General features: G+C 36.0%; 1 long non-coding RNA gene across 1 annotated transcript in view; it reads left to right on the forward strand.

Moving 5' to 3' along the window:
• The window catches only part of LOC134747597 (uncharacterized), a 298,158-nt gene that overhangs the window by 28,007 nt on the left and 250,313 nt on the right, over window positions 1-19,838 (forward strand). The window contains exon 2 of the long non-coding RNA XR_010128347.1: window positions 19,521-19,745. This is a non-coding gene — a long non-coding RNA (uncharacterized LOC134747597). The remainder of the gene's footprint in view (window positions 1-19,520; window positions 19,746-19,838) is intronic.

Consider the following 19,838-nt stretch of genomic DNA (forward strand, 5'->3'; position numbering starts at 1 on the left):
GCAATTAAAACAAAATATTCGAGACACAGTCACTGAGATAACGCAGGAAATGTGTGAAAATGTGATGAAAAGGGTTTACATCTGCCATGCTGTAACAGGTGGACATTTGTCTGACAAGTGTCTGACATTATTTTCCATGTTTAACTGTCGGCCCTAAATACTATATTTAGCAAGGAATACCTAATATTTTTTATATTTATGCACACTTCAATTATCCTTAAGGGTAATAGGCGTCATTGTAGATCTGTGGTTCTATTGATAAAATGTGACGTCCCACGGCTAAATGTACCTTATGGCGGTTGTCGCTTACGCTATTATTAACACCGCTCCAATACTATTGCGGTGCTATGCGACGTAAGCGCCAGCCGCCCTAAGGTACCTTTTTTCCGTGGAACGTCACAAATTATAAAAGCTAGTAAATTTTAAGGTAGGCCATGGTCAGTGCATATATAAAGTGGACTCGGGTATGTCCTTAAACTGCGTCCGGACCCGGATATGTCCTTAAACTACGTCCAAAAGAGAGGTATGGGCACTGTGAATGACATCTCGCTTTGTGTGGTGGGGCACAGGACAGCGGATGTCATTCCAGATCTAGAGCAGAGCCCAACTGGGGAAGTACCTCCACCTTACAGAAAACCGCAGCCAAATAACACTAGACCCTACTCATAGTGTTGTGTTTCTGCCGGTAAGTAAGGTTGCCAGAGCTCAACGAGGGAGAGGAGTGTTAGGGTCGGCAACGCGCGTGTAATATCTCCGGTGTTGCAGGCGTCCATAGGCTACGGTAACTGCTTACCATCAGGCGGGCCGTATGCTTGATTGCCACCGACGTGGTATAAAAAAAAATATATTAAAGAAAAGACGCTTTGCACGAGAAATTCCGTACTTTGACCCGCCTGTTCCCATCTCTATCACACACGTGTAATTGTATTGTCTGTCCCGCTTGCACAGTGGCACTGACCGCCAGCATCATGGGCAGGCGTGAAATTCCACGTATACTCGTCCTTTCTTTAGTTATCGGTATCTTATCTAATCTAACCTCTGGAAGACCGTATTACCAAACTTCATAGCAGATTTTACTAAAATTACCGAATAACTTACATATTTCCTTAGAATTTTGATTATATTCCGTACAATAGCGAGGTAAAGAAGCATCAAGCTGAGGCGTTATCATCAGGTCGAGATCTTAATGGGTAAGCGTAGTGATGGGACGCTACCGGAAATATTCCAGATTAGGAATATAAAAAAGGAACGTCACTATATGACTGGGAATATAGAGAATGGAACGTACCTAATTATGTATTTATCTTTTTCAGTGAAATACATCTGTGTTTTGCACTGAAAAAGATAAATTCATAATTAGGTACGTTCCATTCTTGCAGACACATTTCGGTCAGAAGGTCACGGCAGCGTTCGCGCCACGCGCACCAAAAAAAGAGTTGAGTTGCGATTCATTACTTAAGAAAATACTGCGTATATTGGTTTGTGGTTTGTGCATGCATGCATGTAAAGAAATAAAATATAAAAATAAAATGTTGGTCCACGACAATTAGCTCCATGCATGAATTTATTTTTATTTTTGGATTCATAATTTATATCGTTGGAACACCGGAAATGATAAAAATACTTTTGTAAACCTTAACATTATTTTATTAAAAAATATTTAAAATGTTGAAAATTTTTGAGCGGTTGAAACGCTCATAATTTTTGGCGCGAATTCGACAGAGCGTGATGACGTCACACGTTGGGCGGCCCAACTGACGTTTGCTACTAATGACACTAATCTGTCAAACGCGTGACGTCACGTGGCGTTTCGAGCGTTTCGCTCACTAGCTTTTCGCGGGCAAATTTTTGTACTTTTTATTTATAATTTTAAGTAATTAAATGGTAATTTAAAAACGGAAATGCATTTGTAACATGATATAACGGTAACAAACATCCGAATAAAACATATTTCGTTCAAATATAAACTTCATGCATGAGGCTAATTATTGTGGTGGTACTCAATATTCCCGGTAACATTGGGAGTTAACTTTTAGAGATAATCTCATTCAGTAATTGTCGTGGACAAACATGCATGATGCACGCTTTAGTAGGTATTGACTAATAGCATTAATCATTATTAAAAAATGGTCTGACAAACTCAAATCGAACAAACCCTTCATAATTGTTTGTTTGTTTATCATAATTGTTTTGTAACCGTCATTTTGATATTTTTGTTTATTAGCAAGAGACAAAATTTAAAAATGAACAGGGGGGTAATTAATTGTCTACAAATGTCAGTTCGATTCCAAGTCTGTATACCATCAATCTTGAACTACCATTTTACGTAAACGGGTAACGTAAGCGCTCTAGGTTCCGAATGGTGCTAACGATGGCGCTAAAGTCGTTTAACAAGTGCATGTCAAGTTTTAAATGTGGAATTATCAGCAAGCAGGATAATATTCCTGAGAATATGCTCTCTTAATTAGGGAATGTTCTCTAGAAGAGTCACATCACTAATAGGGCGAGTGGCGTCGGGTGTATAGAATCGTTTCAGCACGGGCGCTCATTGGACAAGCTACGGCGAGGGAATTTTCCTTTATAAACGCGTTGTAGAAGGTTGGAAAGACTAAATTGAATCGGGATGACCATAAATCTGGTCTTCCCCCTTGAAATCAATTTTGATCCTGAGTTCCTTAATGAGTTGAAAAATATAATGCTTTTTTGACCGTACATTTATCAAACTAAACTAATATTGGTCATCGCCTTGTCGATCCTTATAGATCGCAGTATTCATTTTAATTTTACAACAATTCGAATAACTCAGTATAGCAAGCGCAGCAAATACTCATCTTTACAGCAAGACTACGGGTTCGCGGCGCTTGCAGTGGAGTGGAGACAATGGGACCTTGGTCGGCGGATATGAAATCACTGTCGACACGGCTGGTCGATGCTTCAGGAGACCATGATGGGGCTGGCGCTTATACCTCTCTCAGCGTATATCGCTGACAGTACGTAGATAGGTAACGCAGCCAGCGTTATAGGATCATACGCAGGGGGTGTTTTTGGACGGGGTGTTCTTTTTATAACTTCGTATAGCAAATAATAATAGAAAATTGTCTCAAAAGTTAAAGTATAAAATTTCATAGCTTACACACACTTGACAATTACTTATATAATAGTTTAACATCCATAACTCAGGAACATATATTCGTGATAAACAAGGAAATAAATGCCCTTAGCGGGATTCGAACCCGGGACCTGCTGCTTCGTAGGCAAGGTCACTACCGAATAGGCTAGGAGGCTTGATATAAGCTCCACAATTTAGGCAATTCTGTGATTTAGGTTAGCGTATTAATAATTATGTGAGGCGTTTAAGTTAAGTGCTGCTATCAACGGCTAATACCCCATTAGCCTGAGCACACAGAGCAGTAAACTATAATATAGGTATCTTCCGTATTTCATAAATAGGTACACAATACACATCATTATCTTATTAAATATATTAATAACGGGTTAACGGGTCACTCACATATTTTAAGTCGAAAAACGCGAGATATGTTTTACTCCGTACCGAGGAGTTAATATGTCTGTGTCTCACGGAAGTTTTGTTATTAAAATAACATCATTATCTTGTTGCATTCTGATAGAAGTTGATGTTTGATTTGTCTCTTTTAATTTTTACATAACGTTATTTGATAGATTTTGATGAGCGCTGCTGGTAGCCTCGTTATTAAGTCGTAAGAGTGTGCGACTTTCAATCTAAGTCTTTTGGAATTTATTTGCACTCAAACCGAAGGTCACGGGTTCGAACCCCAGCTCGTAATCAGACGAGCCGCGACTCATTGGAGTTTCTTGGAATGTATGGAATATTATTTGATTGTGGCGTTTTTCGGTGAAGGAAAACCATATTAGGTGGACCATGCAGGCCATTTCAAACATCAAAATGATATCTAAAGTGCATTTCGCTCGTACTTGTTCGTACTCGTACATGGATCTATTGGCGCAAGCGGGAAGCACGGGCGAATAACAACAAAATGATATCATTTTGTTGTTAAAATGCAAGTTTTAATTAGCTTCTTGTTAGTACATGATATTGGCGCGGGCGAGTGATAACAAAATCACATCAAAATGTAGTTCGAATTCCGAATAACACCCGTATAATGAAAATACATAACACTGGTAGCAACCCTTATTCTGAACACTGGATTAAAGGCAGCATCACGTTTTTAAAGTCCATTAAACCACCCCCGCAATTATACCACAGACTGTCTTTATTAAGTCTCTGTAATATTCCCTTGCCGAAGGTGCACTGTATACGACAATACAAATTACTGCCTTAGTCGCTTATCTGACATCAGCGGCACTTTTAAATGTGAATCTTATTTTGTACATGATAAAATAGATTTCTACGGTTTTGCAGTAGCTAAGATATGAGGTAGTGAAAGTTATAAGCTGTATAATATATCGTAAGTACCTATTCTGTACAATGTATTTATATGTACGTATAGTGAAGCTTCATGCTAGTACTCCTCGTTTAAATTAATTTAGTTTAGTGTTATTTTAATTACAGACACAGGTTTTAAGTAATTTTTTAATTATTCTCATTTGCATGTTTATGGCAGTCTAATTAGCATAATGCAGGCATTTCTTTATTTATTAAAAAGAGGAGCATGTACGCTTTATTCAGGATTTAAACTTACAAAATCTATATGAAAAGTATGTATTAGATAAAAAGATTACTCTTGGAGAGGAAGCAACACAAAACCACAGAGTAAGATGCACTATTTATAGTTTTATTCAATGGCCTGATCATAATCCACAACGCAGGTTTTGTCCAAAGTGCACAAAGAGTATCCGTAGTAAAAGTCGTCGATGGTTTCACAAAAGTAGAATTCAGCCGCAGCCCTCACGCATCATCAAAAATGTACAAGGATAATCCGCGACACGCTTTAACAAAATAACTATTTAAACTATAATAATATCAGTAATTAATCAGTGCGCTTATTACTTTCATACACAATAGGTACAATATGATACATTTTATTTGTTTGCGGATGAAACCCTGTAGGGCATTGTAAAATCAAGAAGGGGTAAACATAAAATGACTATTAAGTTCAATAATCCACTTATAGTAATTTTGTGCGGTCTTCTTAATAAGACCTTAAAGTTATGAAATCACACAATCACACTAATAAACAAATTCATTTACCCCAAGGCACTTTTAGCTATTTTGACTTTGAAAAAAACATTTAAAACTTGTTTTCAATAAGGCGAGGAGAAGTAACAAATATGTATGTAAATGCGTGCATAAGTCCAACTATCCTTAACCATTAATTGATAGCAATCTGTATAATAATACAACACAATCAAAACTAAAGTCGATCCGCCAACAACGACAGAAGTCGGTCAAAATCGACTTACAGTTTGATTGTTTAGGGATCGCCGCTGACGGCGACTTTGTGGGCAGTCAAGCAAAATATAAAGTTGCTGCCGAGTTGCTTGCACGTGTAAACCTTTAGGCCCACTTGCACCGTCCCACTAACCCCGGAGTTAAGCGGTTAAACCGTTAACCTAGGTCAAATTGTACTGGTAACCATGGTAACTCCAGACCTGCTAGCATGAGTTTCGTTCTCGTGCGCGACTCCATACATCTAGCGCTCGAGAACGTAATTTATGTATGCTAGACCGACAGGTTTAACCGGTTAACCTGGGTAAGGGGAATAGTGCAAGTGGGCTTTAGTATATTGGCGATTGTTTTGTATGGAAAAAGTTGAAGAGGGGAGGGACACAAACCGCCATTTTATTAATTTTGTTTTACTTAAGTTTTACTTAAGTTTACATATATTATTTACATAATCAATTACAATAATTTATTAAATATTTACAATGAGAATAGAGCCAAGAATAGACGAATTAATAAATAATAATAAATAAAATGTCACAATATTAATAAAAATCTACATTTAAATATTCCTTAACGCTATAAAAATTGTGAAAATTAATAAAAGTATGCAATAAGACAGCATATTTTATGAACATCAAAGTTAGTGAAATATATACAAATATTTATAGGACAATCGTTCAAACATTCACTTTGAAATGGTTCAATAGTCAATAACGTTCAGTAAATACATTACCAGATTACAGGGAACAATGCCAAGTAAATTTATTCGAAATAACATTGCAATAAATATTCAATATTATGTTGCTGATGTACTTTGCTTGTTCTATTGTTACTAGATTTACTTGGATTACATGTCATATTGTATTATTTACTGCTGAACTAAAATAATAAGTTCATTATCACTAAAAGCTTCATTATCATTAAATATTTAACGGACTGGCTATGCATTTTACAAATGCACTAATCCTACTGTTTGATGAGTGATAATTGTACGAGAAATATTTTAATAATTTTACCGTAGGTACTTATTTGATTTTTTTTTTATTGCTTAAACGGCATTAAAGTTTTTTTATATTATTATGTACATATTTATAACTGTATAAGTAGGTGAGTTTACATTTTGCATTAGTAAGGCTACCACCAATTTGACTGTAATTTACTTTCTATCGCTCGCACTAATATGCCAGTACGAGCGAGATACGTTAGCGAATATATCAGTGTCAGATCAGTGTCAAGTTCGTGGTAAGGTTGGTCATAATAAAAGGTAAATCCTAAAAAAGTTTTTATTACCGTTAAAATCAGCAAAACTTTGGCTGTTCCAAAGTTAAACAGGATTCCTATTAATGCACAAATCCCTGAGGAAGTGCAGAAACTTCAATCAAATTAAACCTTTGTCTTTGGAATAAAATTCCTCGGTCAAGTTTTAACGATGTTTTAAGTGGATCCCCAAATACATGAGGACTCTGCCGATTCTGTTCTATCTATTTTGATATGGTTTTCAACTTATTTTGATACGACACTCTCACGCTGATGGGTGTTTTCACTTACTTACCGACCGGTAACCGACCGGTTTGACGACCGGTCTGGCCTAGTGGGTAGTGACCCTGCCTGTGAAGCCGATGGTCCTGGGTTAGAATCCCGGTAAGGGCATCTATTTGTGTGATGAACACAGATATTTGTTCCTGAGTCATGGACGTTTTCTATGTATTTAAGTATTTGTATAAGTATTATATATATCGTTGTCTGAGTACCCACAACACAAGCCTTCTTGAGATTACCGTGGGACTTAGCCAATTTGTGTAAGAATGTTCCCTATACGTAATATTTATTTATTTATTTACTTATGTACCATTAACGGCCGGTTAGGAATCATCACAAAACTGACGGTCAATATCAAATCCCATACATTTTGTCAGAAAAGTGACAGTAAGACGTGACTTATACACAACGTACGTCGTGCTTTAAAGTGCTTTATAATAAAAATTCCCTGATTGGTGCTGACGAAATGCAATCAGGAGTAAAGTAGTCAGATAAGGCATTTTCTCGCACTTATTGGTATATGTGAGATGCCTGATGGCATGAATCAAGGTCGTATCAAAATGAGATGAAAACCATATCAAATTGTTAAAACAGAAACAGCTTTTAAGTATTTAGTTTTCGAATTGTGGGTTGTTTTTCAAAGAGAACTTGAGGGCGTTTCTAGATTGAATTTACTTTCTGGATTTAAAGGACAAAAGGAGTTATTTTTATTGTCAACTTTGTTTTCTGGGAACGCGGTTAGTTGATTACTGTTTAATAGTTGAGTAAGTTTACTTTAAGACCGAGATTTATTCTTTGCTTTTTGAAAGAAATAGATTAAAATAAATTCAATGTTTTGTGCCACAACGATTAAAGCGGAAAATTGTGGTTTAACATTCAAAATGTTTTTTCAACTCCTGAACGTAGATTTAGAGTAAAAACCAAATTTCTCCAGAATGGTACACACTTTCCAAGATGGCTGCGATTCCTCGAGGTCCCCAAATGTCAAATAGTGTGGACATGAAAAAGAGACCTTTAATTAACATACATACCAAATTTCATAACTTTGGAAGAGATTTCGAGGTTAGTCCTAATACTCCTAATCCGATTGTGCTATATGTTATCTATGTATATCGTTTACACAAAATACAAAATGTCAACCAAATTCACAAGCACCACTTATCCTTTTAAAGAGATGTTATTCAGTTAGCCTACGAATACAATTGTGATATTTCAACTGCAAACACTGCGTGATATCGGTGTCCAGCTTGGAACACTAGCGTTTTTCCGAAGGCAATAGTTTCACACGAAATCCGCCGATGCGTTGTATTTTTAAATGTTACTATGTTGCACTGTAAATATTTTACTGACTTGTGAAAGCCCTCGAGAACATTTTTGTTCACTGTTGAGAACTGATTACTCGCAGAAAACATTTTTGAATTTGGAATTTTCTTAACACTGCGACAGGTTTTGTCGCAGACTATGTGGGTCAATCAACTTTGCAACCGGCTTGAAAATTGTAAAAGTCAACTGTTGTATCATTTTAGTTTCTCGGCCCTTCTTTAAATTATAATTGTGACAGTTTTGTAGGAAATTGTAACACCTACACAATGTGTATGTTACATACTAGTCTGTCTGACATAAGTCTGCACAAACTTGGCAGCTAATCAAACCATAGTTAATAAAATTGTTATAAAATAAAAAATAGTTATGTACAATTTTACAAAAGACGTAACCCCCCACCCACGTAACAACCGAGAAAAACGCCAGTGTGCTAAGGAGCTTAGATTTATATTCAATTTGACTCAGTCGCTGTTTACTCGGCTTCTGGGCTCTTAAATATAAATTGCTAGTTTCTTCAACATTTTGCTAGAATGTTCCGACACCGTTCGTTGTTGAGTAAAGTCCGTAATATAATCGTTAGGTATAACTACGCATGTTGCTTTGGATAATACTTATTTTACACTTGAAAAAAACGAGTAAGTTTTTTGTACAGGATGCCGTTCATCGATTCTGTTATTTTAAGCCTTGGATTGACACGAACAGAGTAGTTTAACAACATATAGGTACAGTCGCCATCAGATATATCTGAGCGGCCAAGGTGCTCACAAATATCTGAACACGCCTTTATTGTCAAGGTGTTAGAGTGCGTGTTCAGATATTTTTGAGTACCTTGGCCGCTCAGATATATCTGATGGTGACTGTACATACAGTCCCAGTCGGACCGCCATTCGTCCGCCATATTGTGTGTGTTTCACAGGTTAGGCATCGAAGGCACAGACCAATCCGGCATTCAGCCACGATTGAAAAATGTGTAAAACTAAACGGCTATTAAATGCGGCTGTTGACTTTTGTATGAGTTCTACGTTTCCTGCTACCCAAAGGTTGTCTGGAAGAGATCGCTTTTTAGCGATAAGACCGCCTGTTGTTACCTGGTTCTATTTTTTCTTTAAATATTTTTTTGTAGTTTTACATGTATGTAAAATGTATAATTTTGGTGCAATAAAGAATATTCACTTACTTACTTAAATTATTCAAATTGAATATTTGAAACATAAACTAATTTATACCTTAACTTTAAACATGTATTTTACTAATAAATAAAACCTACTTGGTTCGTATTTAATAGTGACATATAAAAAAAACACAATCCATAACTCCCACGGGAACTACATAGGCCTTTGTCCTTCAGTACACCTGCATGGATTTAGATCTTTTTCGAACAAGTGTGATGAAAATAAATTTAATCTACAGACGTTTCGTGCCTAATCTTAACGCTGTTATAGCAACAAGTATATTTTTCCTTTGTTATTTAAAACACCTTAGTATATTTAAAAAAACCTCTTATGTGTTTGTCAACAAATCATAATATTGTTATTAGGTACTGAAAAATGTTCGGAAGCATTACAACCTGTTGAAAAAAATTTGAAGCGGGTGAAACCGAGCATGGTTGAGTCAAAGGAAATATGCGTTATCTTAGAAAGATGTAAAGTTGAGAAGTTTCCATGAGGCTTACGTCGTATTTCAGCTGGGCGAAATGTGCTAGCTTTTCATGACGCTTTCCACAACAAAGAAAAATGACCCGGACCACCTGAGAGCGACGCGACGAGGAAATGCTTTGTGGATCTCTCATGAATGTTCGGGCGGAAACTTTAATTTTTTTATGGGGAAAGACATTTGACATCAAAAGACGCGGGTAGCTATAATGAGTTTATTAAATGTGACGTTTTCAACCAAAAGGTACCACATTGTCGCTTATCGATAAGGTTGATTTCTAATTGAAGCTATATGGAAATAGCGCCTTACTGACAAGCGACAATAAGTACCCTTTTGGTTGAAAATGGCACAAATATTGCTATACCTACCTACATGTATCATGGTAGATCATAGTAAATAGAGAAGACTGACAACCTATATATAAGCCGCTGAAAGAATCGTCATTGTAGTACATAGATGGCGCTAAATATAATTTTTAGGGTTCCGTACCCAAAGGGTAAAAACGGGACCCTATTACTAAGACTCCTCTGTCCGTCTGTCTCATGAACCGTGATAGCGAGACAGTTGAATGTGATGATGTATTTCTGTTGCCGCTATAACCACAAATACTAAAAACCGAATAAAATAAAATTCCCATACAACAAACGTGATTTTTTTGCCGTTTTTTGCGTAATGGTACTAAACCCTTCGCCCGCGAGCCCGACTCGCACTTGGCCGGTTTTTACATTTTAGTTTGCTTAAAAAAACTGTCACCTTAGGGGATGTTATTTATAACTTTGCGACACTAGTACCTCTTATAATAAACTAGCGACCCGCCCCGGCTTCGCACGGGTAGTTCAACAAATTTACACAAAACCTTTACAAATTATACACATAAACCTTCCTCTTGAATCACTCTATCTAATAAAAAAACCGCATCAAAATCTGTTGCCTAGTTTTAAAGATCTAAGCATAAATAGGGACAGATATACATACAGAGCGGAAAGCGACTTTGTTTTATACTATAAAAAAAAACTAGTAGTGAAGCGATCACGGTTATTTTTATTTGAAATGAAGTACAAAAATCGAATTTAAACTGTTGTGAGACATACATACATACATTAAATAATTACAACAAATAACTAAAACAACGCGAGTGACTAAAACAAGTGTCTAAACCGTAAAATTATTTAATAAAGAACAAAAAAATATGATTCTTTAAAATACAGCAAGTATTACAGATATCCAGAGAATTCTATCATGAGCATGTCCGTAAATATTAAAGCAAATAAATGCAGCCCTTTAAAGGCTTACATGGAAAATATTACACTCGGCCACTACGCACTAGATCAAAATGTAAACTATATTTCTGCCAAAACATCGATGGTTGGCTGCTTGCATGATTTATTGAATGCGACCGGAGCTAAGCTTTTATTATAAAATGCTATTAATATTGCAGCTTTTTAAATATTGCGGGTTGTAAAATCCATACATTTATTGGGAAAAATATTTGTTGTTACTTGTACCTCATGAAATAAAACTATGAAAAAGGATTATATAGCGTATATTGAATTTATAATACATCCCGTCGTTTCGAACCCTTTACAGCGTTCGTGGTCAACGCATAAATACCCGCCGTGTTACTTGTACCTCGTAAATTATTCTGATTATGAAATTGGAGTGAATTATTATTTTTTCAACGGAGAGCTACGCTTAAATCTTTAAATAGTAGATTTCCTAGCATCTTCTTCTTCTTCGCCTAGCCTTTTCCCATATCATTTGGGGTCGGCTCTCCTCGCCATTCTTCGCCAGGCGTATCTGTTCTGGGTCGTCGAGACATCCACTTGGGCTTTCTTAAGGTCTTTGTTTATGACGGACATCCAGATCGTCATCCAGGACAGTAAATTTCCTAATATAATAATTCTAATTTACAATTATCCTGCAGCTGCCGTAAAAAGTTATAAAAATGTCACTGTTGAATCAAAATTTAACTTTGAACTGTTCTAATTTTTTGCTGCTTTATATCTTGTCCTTTTTAGGGTTCCGTACCCAAAGGGTAAAAACGGGAACCTATAACTAAGACTTCACTGTCCGTCTGTCTGTCCGATTTTCACAGATGATGTATTTCTGTTGCCGCTATAACTTAAATAAATACTAAAAACAAAATAAAATAAATATTTAAGTGGAGCTCCCATACAACAAACGTGATATTTTTGCCGTTTTTTGCTTAATGGTACGGAACCCTTCGTGCGCGAGTCCGACTCGCACTTGGCCGGTTTTTAAATTTTTATATAGAGTAGCCGACTAGCCGTCACGTAAAATGTTTGATTACATTTTTTTAACCATCACACATTAATTTATTTAGAAACATATTATTTAAGTAATTAAAATACGGTAATTACTTATTTCTTCAATTAATTTTTAAATTAAGCCCAACCAAACGGGAATTGGAAGAACAGAACTGTCATGTATAAAACAAAGTCCATAAATAACATTTTATTTCCAACATACGTCAGTCCCTATAGAAAAGAAATAAAGCCTCAATAAAGTAATCTTAACAGCATAAAAGTAGTTTTCTTCGTACAGATAAGGCGGGCAAGTTTCTATCAGTTGTAATTTCATCTCAGAAGGGTGACTAAAGCCATAGAAAGTAAATTGAGTTGGGACCCCACTCATGTCTATACTTAACTATAAATATAATTTTGCTTAGTTTTTTTTTTTGTAATAGCATATAGAATTACTCTCTTTCTGCAATCTTGAATGGTAAATAATTGTTTTTTGTATTAATATTTATAGAGGTCAAATATAAATGGATTTTTTGCAGCAGCGGTTTGTATACAGAGGAGTCAGATATCTGCAGCTAGTGTACCGTAATGTAATTTCGGAGACAGAACTAAGCAAAGTATTTCCTGAATAGTCTACCAATATTCGGCGTGAGACAAATAAGATAATGTTTAAAAACGCCTTTAAACTGTATACACCTACAGCAAACATTTAAGTGATAATTGCACACGTGGAAAAGTCGCTCATTTGTGTGGATTTAAATTAAATATGATATATTACCTACTTAAAATTAAGTAATATTTGTAGACACTTACCTGCAGGAAAACTTTAAATACAGACGTAGCGAATGAAGGCATTTGTACCTACATAAAATGGGAGACATTTAGCTATGACCAAAGATAGATATAACTCCGTAATAGATGGATACAGTCTAAGGAAAAAACGTGCTTCGAAAATCAAGAAAATTTGATTCTCGTTCAGAGGGCGCTACTAGTTTTGGCCTACAGTCGTATAGATGGCGTTGACGGTTTCGTTTGTTATTTAACAATTTTAACGCATATCAGTGAAAGAACATGGGTCAAAATCATCAAAATAATTAATGCAAATAAAAAAAATCATTTATCTATATTTAAATACATTTTATCGTATTTTTACAAATCTTCAATTTTAGTTTTAAAGTATGTCGACAGATGGCAGTGAATTTACTGGGGTTACAAAATTTACTATGACAGTACCGCTCTAGTATAAGTTACTCTATGCTATGACTAACGGCAAAAATGTAAACGAGATTACAGTCCATTAAATGGCGTTTTATTAAAACACTCAAATTCCGACGAAACAATTCACTGTATATATCTATTTCGGGCCGCTTAAAATGGCTGCCCCTTTATCCTATCACTGTGCCTGTCACATTCTAACCACGTAAGTGCGAAAGTGACGCATGACAAGACAGACTATAAAACCGTAACCATCCAGGGCGATACTGCATGTGGTCGTAATGGCGAACGTTTTTCATTTAATTCTCCGTAATGACGTCATAAATTACTGCACTCCGGTATCTTTCCCCAGTTTTAAAATTAAACTCTGTTCTTTAAAATATTCGTCATATAACGGAGCATTTTGGTTCCGTTCCATAAAGTACGGTCCACGGTTGTTTCTTTTGTAATGAGCAGAGAGCACTGACTTTCGTCTTTTTATTAATAAAATGAGTGCCGCGATGCTTATTTCGTTTTTAGGGTTCCGTACCCAAAGGGTAAAAACGGGACCCTAATATTACTAAGACTCCGCTGTCCGTCTGTCACCAGGCTGTATCTCATGAACCGTGATAGCTAGACAGTTGAAATTTTCACAGATGATGTATTTCTGTTGCCGCTATAACAACAAATACTAAAAACATAATAACATAAATATTTAAATGGGGCTCCCATACAACAAACGTGATTTTTTGCTGTTTTTTTCCGTAATGGTACGAAACCCTTCGCGCGCGAGTCCGACTCGCACTTGGCCGGTTTTTATGTTTCCTTTTAGCTAATTATAGGTGAGTGGGTAGGTATTTATACCTACAAGGGTAAATAATAATTATCCTCATTTTAGTCGTAACTGTTAAGGATGACTTGCGCTATAACGGCCCGGGTCTGGGCCGAGGTTTCCAACACTTCGTTGTCTATGATGGGTGATCGGTGATCACGTGATGTTTTCTATAGAAAACTGAAGTGTCGGACGCCTCGGGCCGGACCCGGACCGTTCCAGCGTGAGTCATCCTTTCCCCTATTTTAGCAAACTAGGCGCAGCAATCATTAATAATGAATGTATGTAGACATATGCTAAACTCTCGCCGTACGTTGTATGTACACACATAACGCATTAAATGTTAGCTGTTAATCTAACATCCAACATATGCGAGAGTAATAGGCAGGAGATCGCGTCGGCTTCGCACCTCCATCACCTAATCGCGAGGCATGTCGATACCTCGATTTCGGTCGTTATCGTGGTACGAGTGAGTAGATTTGCCACCTCACGAAAGCACTTCGTGATAGGTTTCTAACTCACATTCGAGTTTTCTTAGTAAAATCACGTCAGCAGTGTCAGCACACACTAATAACGTGTCATGTCTTGAGTAAATTCAAAGATAGATATAACTCCGTAATAGATGGATACAGTCTAAGGAAAAAACGTGCCTCAAAAATCAAGAAAATTCGATTCTCGTTCAGAGGGCGCTACTAGTTTGGGCCTACAGTCGTATAGATGGCGTTGACGGTTTCGTTTGTTATTTAACAATTTTAACGCATATCAGTGAAAGAACATGGGTCAAAATCATCAAAATAATTAATGCAAATAAAAAAAATCATTTATCTATATTTAAATACATTTTATCGTATTTTTACAAATCTTCAATTTTAGTTTTAAAGTGGGTCGACAGATGGCAGTGAATTTACTGGGGTTACAAAATTTACTATGACAGTACCACTCTAGTATAAGTTACTCTATGGTAAATTGAATAGGGGCTACCGTAAAACATCTATGGTCAACCATTATTTTATAATATCAACTTAAAACTGAAAATATGTTTTCATGTACACCTAAGTAGAAGAGTCGATTTCTAATTACGGCTATTAAATCAACGGGTATTAATTTTCAATATTCAGCTATATTCTTTAAGATGGGTATGCAGTTTTTACTGAAATATGGGAGCAATGGCGAAATCGTAAGAAAATTGCCTATATCGACATTTAATTTTGATCTGCCGAAATTTATTAAAATAGCTTCCGTTTTTTTACATAATTGGGTTCAAAAGTGTTTCGTTTAAAAGTTGGTGATGTTGAAAAATTAATTTAAGTATCGAGTTCATAAACATAGACAAGCCAACGTCCCAAGGATATATTTACACGACCGTATTGAGTATCAGTGCGTGTAAATATATTTTTGGAACATTTAGTAATTTCGTCCGTAAGCGACATTTATTTATCATCTCCAAATTAATTCTCACCATTAATTAAATCATTTATTTACATGAAAGATATATACAGTGGTACTATTTAACTAAATTAATAACTAGCTTAAATCTAAAATAGGCCCTTGAGGCATTGTACCAAGGATGCTGGCGGCATTCTCACCTAATTCGTCGCCAGATTGCTGGTGTCCTAAGCCGCCAACAAATCGGTGGGATCGTTCCGAGGACTTATTCGTTAAGAATTTTTGGTTTATTTATTTAAGAGCATTAAGAAATCCCCCAAAATAACTAAAACCGGCCACATTTTATTCTAACATCGCTACATCTATATTCTCTATATCTATACAGTCTTCTGAATGTCCGTTATTTAAATTTAAACCAGACAGTGCGTAAAGCTGTAAGGTAGGAGAATTTGTATCAAAGATCACAAAGATGTCCAGAAAATGAGTTTGTATGAAAGACTCCGTAATAGATGGATACAGTCTAAGGAAAAAACGTGCCTCGATAATCAAGAAAATTTGATTCTTGATCAGATGGCGCCACTAGCTTTGGCCTACTCTCGTATAGAGGGCGTTGACGGTTTCGTTTGTTATTTATAATTTTAACGCATATCAGTGAAAGAACATGGGTCAAAATCATATAAAAATAATTAATGCAAATAAAAAAAACATGTATCTATATTTAAATACATTTTAACGTATTTTTATAAATCTTCATTTTTAGTTTTAAAGTATGTCGATAGATGACAGTAAATTTACAGTGGTTACAAAATTTACTATGACATTACCGCTCTATCTTATTATATCCTCTTTGATTTGTATGTAATAAGAATGGAGTTCCCGTCGTGATTCGCTAGCAACCTCCAGTACAAGCAAATTCAGACTCCAAGCCAAATACAAATTATCGGAGGAGCTTCGAGTGTCCAACAAGTGCCAAAGCAAGTGTTACTACTGCATGCTGCAAGGCAGGGTCACTTTTAACTGCAACTGCCAGGTATTTTTTTGTCAGTTTTTTGTGATTGGTCAGCTTCTAATAAAATAATGTATTTAGGTATGTAAACAAAAAACTGCTTATTATATGTATTCAGTTGCTTATATATGTTACTTATCGTAAAACCCCGTTTTAATCAAAACTAACAGTGATTAGTCAACATACAAATAAAAATAGCTAATAGCTGCATTTCTTTTTTCCCACGCCGACTACAAATGACAATAAAATGTCTTTTTAATGTACGGATAAGCACTAATATATACAGAATACGGGCATGATAAAAGAACATTCACCATTGCCATATTCTCACTCGTAAATAGTAAAGCCATTCATACTCGGTTGCGTAGCTAGATAAACGCCAAAAAAAAGATACTAGTATTTTTTCGCCATGAAATTAATAGAAACATTATGATGTAGGTATGTTTGGGACGCTGGCTTGTAAAGATGATTACAGTACATATGGTGCTACTTTACCGCACTAGTGCGATAATTAGCACATTACGTAACCATGACGAAAATGTAAGAAGGCTTTATGTACTGTAAAACGTTGTACGATACATGTGCGAATAGGTAATTCGCAACTCGTGTCGATTAAAAAACACTTCCTTCAGTCGTTTTAAAATTTATCGCCACTCGTTTCGTAATGTGCTATTGTGAACTCAACCGTACAAACGTTGGTATGAAAAGTGATCCTAGACGTACCCTTAAGTGCCGTATTTACTTTAGTAACGAGACAGCAATCAACATGGCGAATGAGACTTCCTTACTTGATTACCCTTCGTTAGCTGGAGATACTTTTATACTTAATTGGCTGCGATTTACTTGCGAAACGAGGGTTAATTTAATAATATGTAAATCAGGGTTTTTGAGATGTATCCTAAAAGTTCAAGTGACAGAAGATATTTTTGGGGTGTTTTTTTTTCGATTGTTTTGATTGATGTGATTGTATGATACTTAACATTTAATTTAAAATCAAAATGCTTTATACCTACATCCATCAATCAAACTCTAAAAGCAAATGCATTGTAAAATATTTCATGAATAGAATTTAATAAAAGTTATAAAACACACACCAAAAACCCTTTTCTGTCATTCTCTCAAGCCCTATTTACTTTAATCTACAAAAGACCAAAAAATGTTTAACCACGAAGCCCCAAAAGGGGCAATGGAATTACGTAAGGTATCAGGGTAAGGAAGGCACCTGCCCGAGCCGGGTGATGTATGAGCCCATTTGTTATAATTTGAGACGAGCACAAACTAGTTGGAACGGTAGGGTTATCAGTTTAGGAATTTTGGGTTGTTTTCTAGTGGCTGGAGTATGGAATTGCCGGGCATTTTAAAGAGGATGTGGGACCTGAGGGTGCTAAGATTCGAGAATTTTACCTGAATAGGCGCGGCTCCTAAAATTAGTGCGATAACGACAACTGCAGCTTACTTAGGCGAAAAATCCTGCGTAAAAATCTCAAAAACCGACGTGTCGTACTCGACTGCTCGTGCTCTAGCGCTTAAAAAAATAAAAATATCAAAAAAGTAAAACAGTCCGACACGGATATTGATAATATTAATCTGTGTTGAAAAACTCATTGCTCTAGGTTCAAAAACCACGGAGGAAAGAGTCGAGTACGTTTGTATGGAGAAATGACCGCTCTCATATCCATTTAACAGTGCGTAGAAAACTAAAGATTTTTGTAAAAAATAAAACTAAAAATGACAGTATTTATTTTGTATAGAAATGTTATACGAATAAAAAAATTACTCTCCCATAGAAAATGGACCAGCCAAAATGTATAAAACAGCCAATTTTTTTTCGCGATTTCGGGGTTGGTCCCATAAAAGTTACCCAGTATAATCCCAAAACCTCCCTGGCAATGGGAATTCCCTTTTTTTAGCCACCATTCCATTGATCGTAAGTGCTCTTTAAAGCTTTATACTACTTAATTATCCACAAATTCCAAATTTTTAACGACTGAAAAGCTCAATGATATACCACTGGCGTGGCGTGTGGCGTGGTAGCAAGGCTATCTTGCCACCACACACATATTTTCAGATTGTGGTAACCCTAGACTGGGGAAGCACGTGTTGAGCTTGGAAGAATGCTCGACGATTTGTTGGCAAAATACTTAGAAGACAGCGCAACTTCTATAATTTCCACAAGTTTTGCAACGAATTTTCTAGTGTAGGTATTTTATGAAGTTAAAGCTTACGTATTATGTAGGTATGGCAGTTATTAAGCATGCTATTTTACGTCACGAACTTGTGGGTTCCTATCCTTGTTTCAGTTTTTTTTGTTTAGTTTTTTAAAGTAGTATACCAGTATACCTACGGAATATCTATAAATTACCATTTACAGGGTTTGCAATATGTTGTAGACAGGCGAACAAAAAAAGCATAAGTATTTTAATTTTGCATACAAACGGATTGAGTCATTTCATGTTGTATACTTAAGTGATAAAATGCATAACCACTTTTTTCATCATTTCATAAAGTATAATTATGAATTTGCATAACGTTTAAAATCAAAATGCCTCGCCCACCGAGGGTTCCGTACTTTTTATTTAGTATTTGTTGTTATAATGGCAACAGAAATACATCATCTGTGAAAATTTCAACTGTCTAGTTATCACGGTTGATGAGATACACGCTGGTGACAGTAGTGACAGACAGACGGACAGAGGAGTCTTAGTAATAGGGTCCCGTTTTTACCCTTTGGGTACGAAAACCTAAAAATGCAGGCCCGAAAGGTTATCCTCCCATAAATAATTTGAAGTTCGCGCCTTTTTACAAGCTTTTTATTAACTTGCAGTACCTATGTATGTCATATGTATGAAACATGTTTGTAAGGGTCAAATTTTGCAAGTTAAATTTGACTCACTTCTTGGTTTCCGATGAAGCTGAAAATTTGCATACATATGTAAGTCGAGTGACAATGCAATATTATGGTACCATCGAGCTGATCTGATGATGGAGACAGGAGGTGGTCATAGGAACTGTGATAAAAACAACGCAACCAAATTGTGTTTGGGGTTTTTAGAATTGTCTCGATGAATATTAGTTGCCTGTGGAAAGAAAAGTACAGTCAGCGATAAAAGCTTGTACCAAAAATGAAATTTTTGTCAAAAACTTATTCTACAGATAAAGTTGGTTTACCAGAGTATGAAATGCCAACTTTTAAAAGGCTGCATAGTTATCCTTTTACATAAACTGCTGAAGCGTAGAAAAAGTCGAACGTCCGCA

This window comes from Cydia strobilella, chromosome 15 (assembly GCF_947568885.1).
Source record: "Cydia strobilella chromosome 15, ilCydStro3.1, whole genome shotgun sequence".
In the NCBI taxonomy this organism is placed as follows: domain Eukaryota; kingdom Metazoa; phylum Arthropoda; class Insecta; order Lepidoptera; family Tortricidae; genus Cydia; species Cydia strobilella.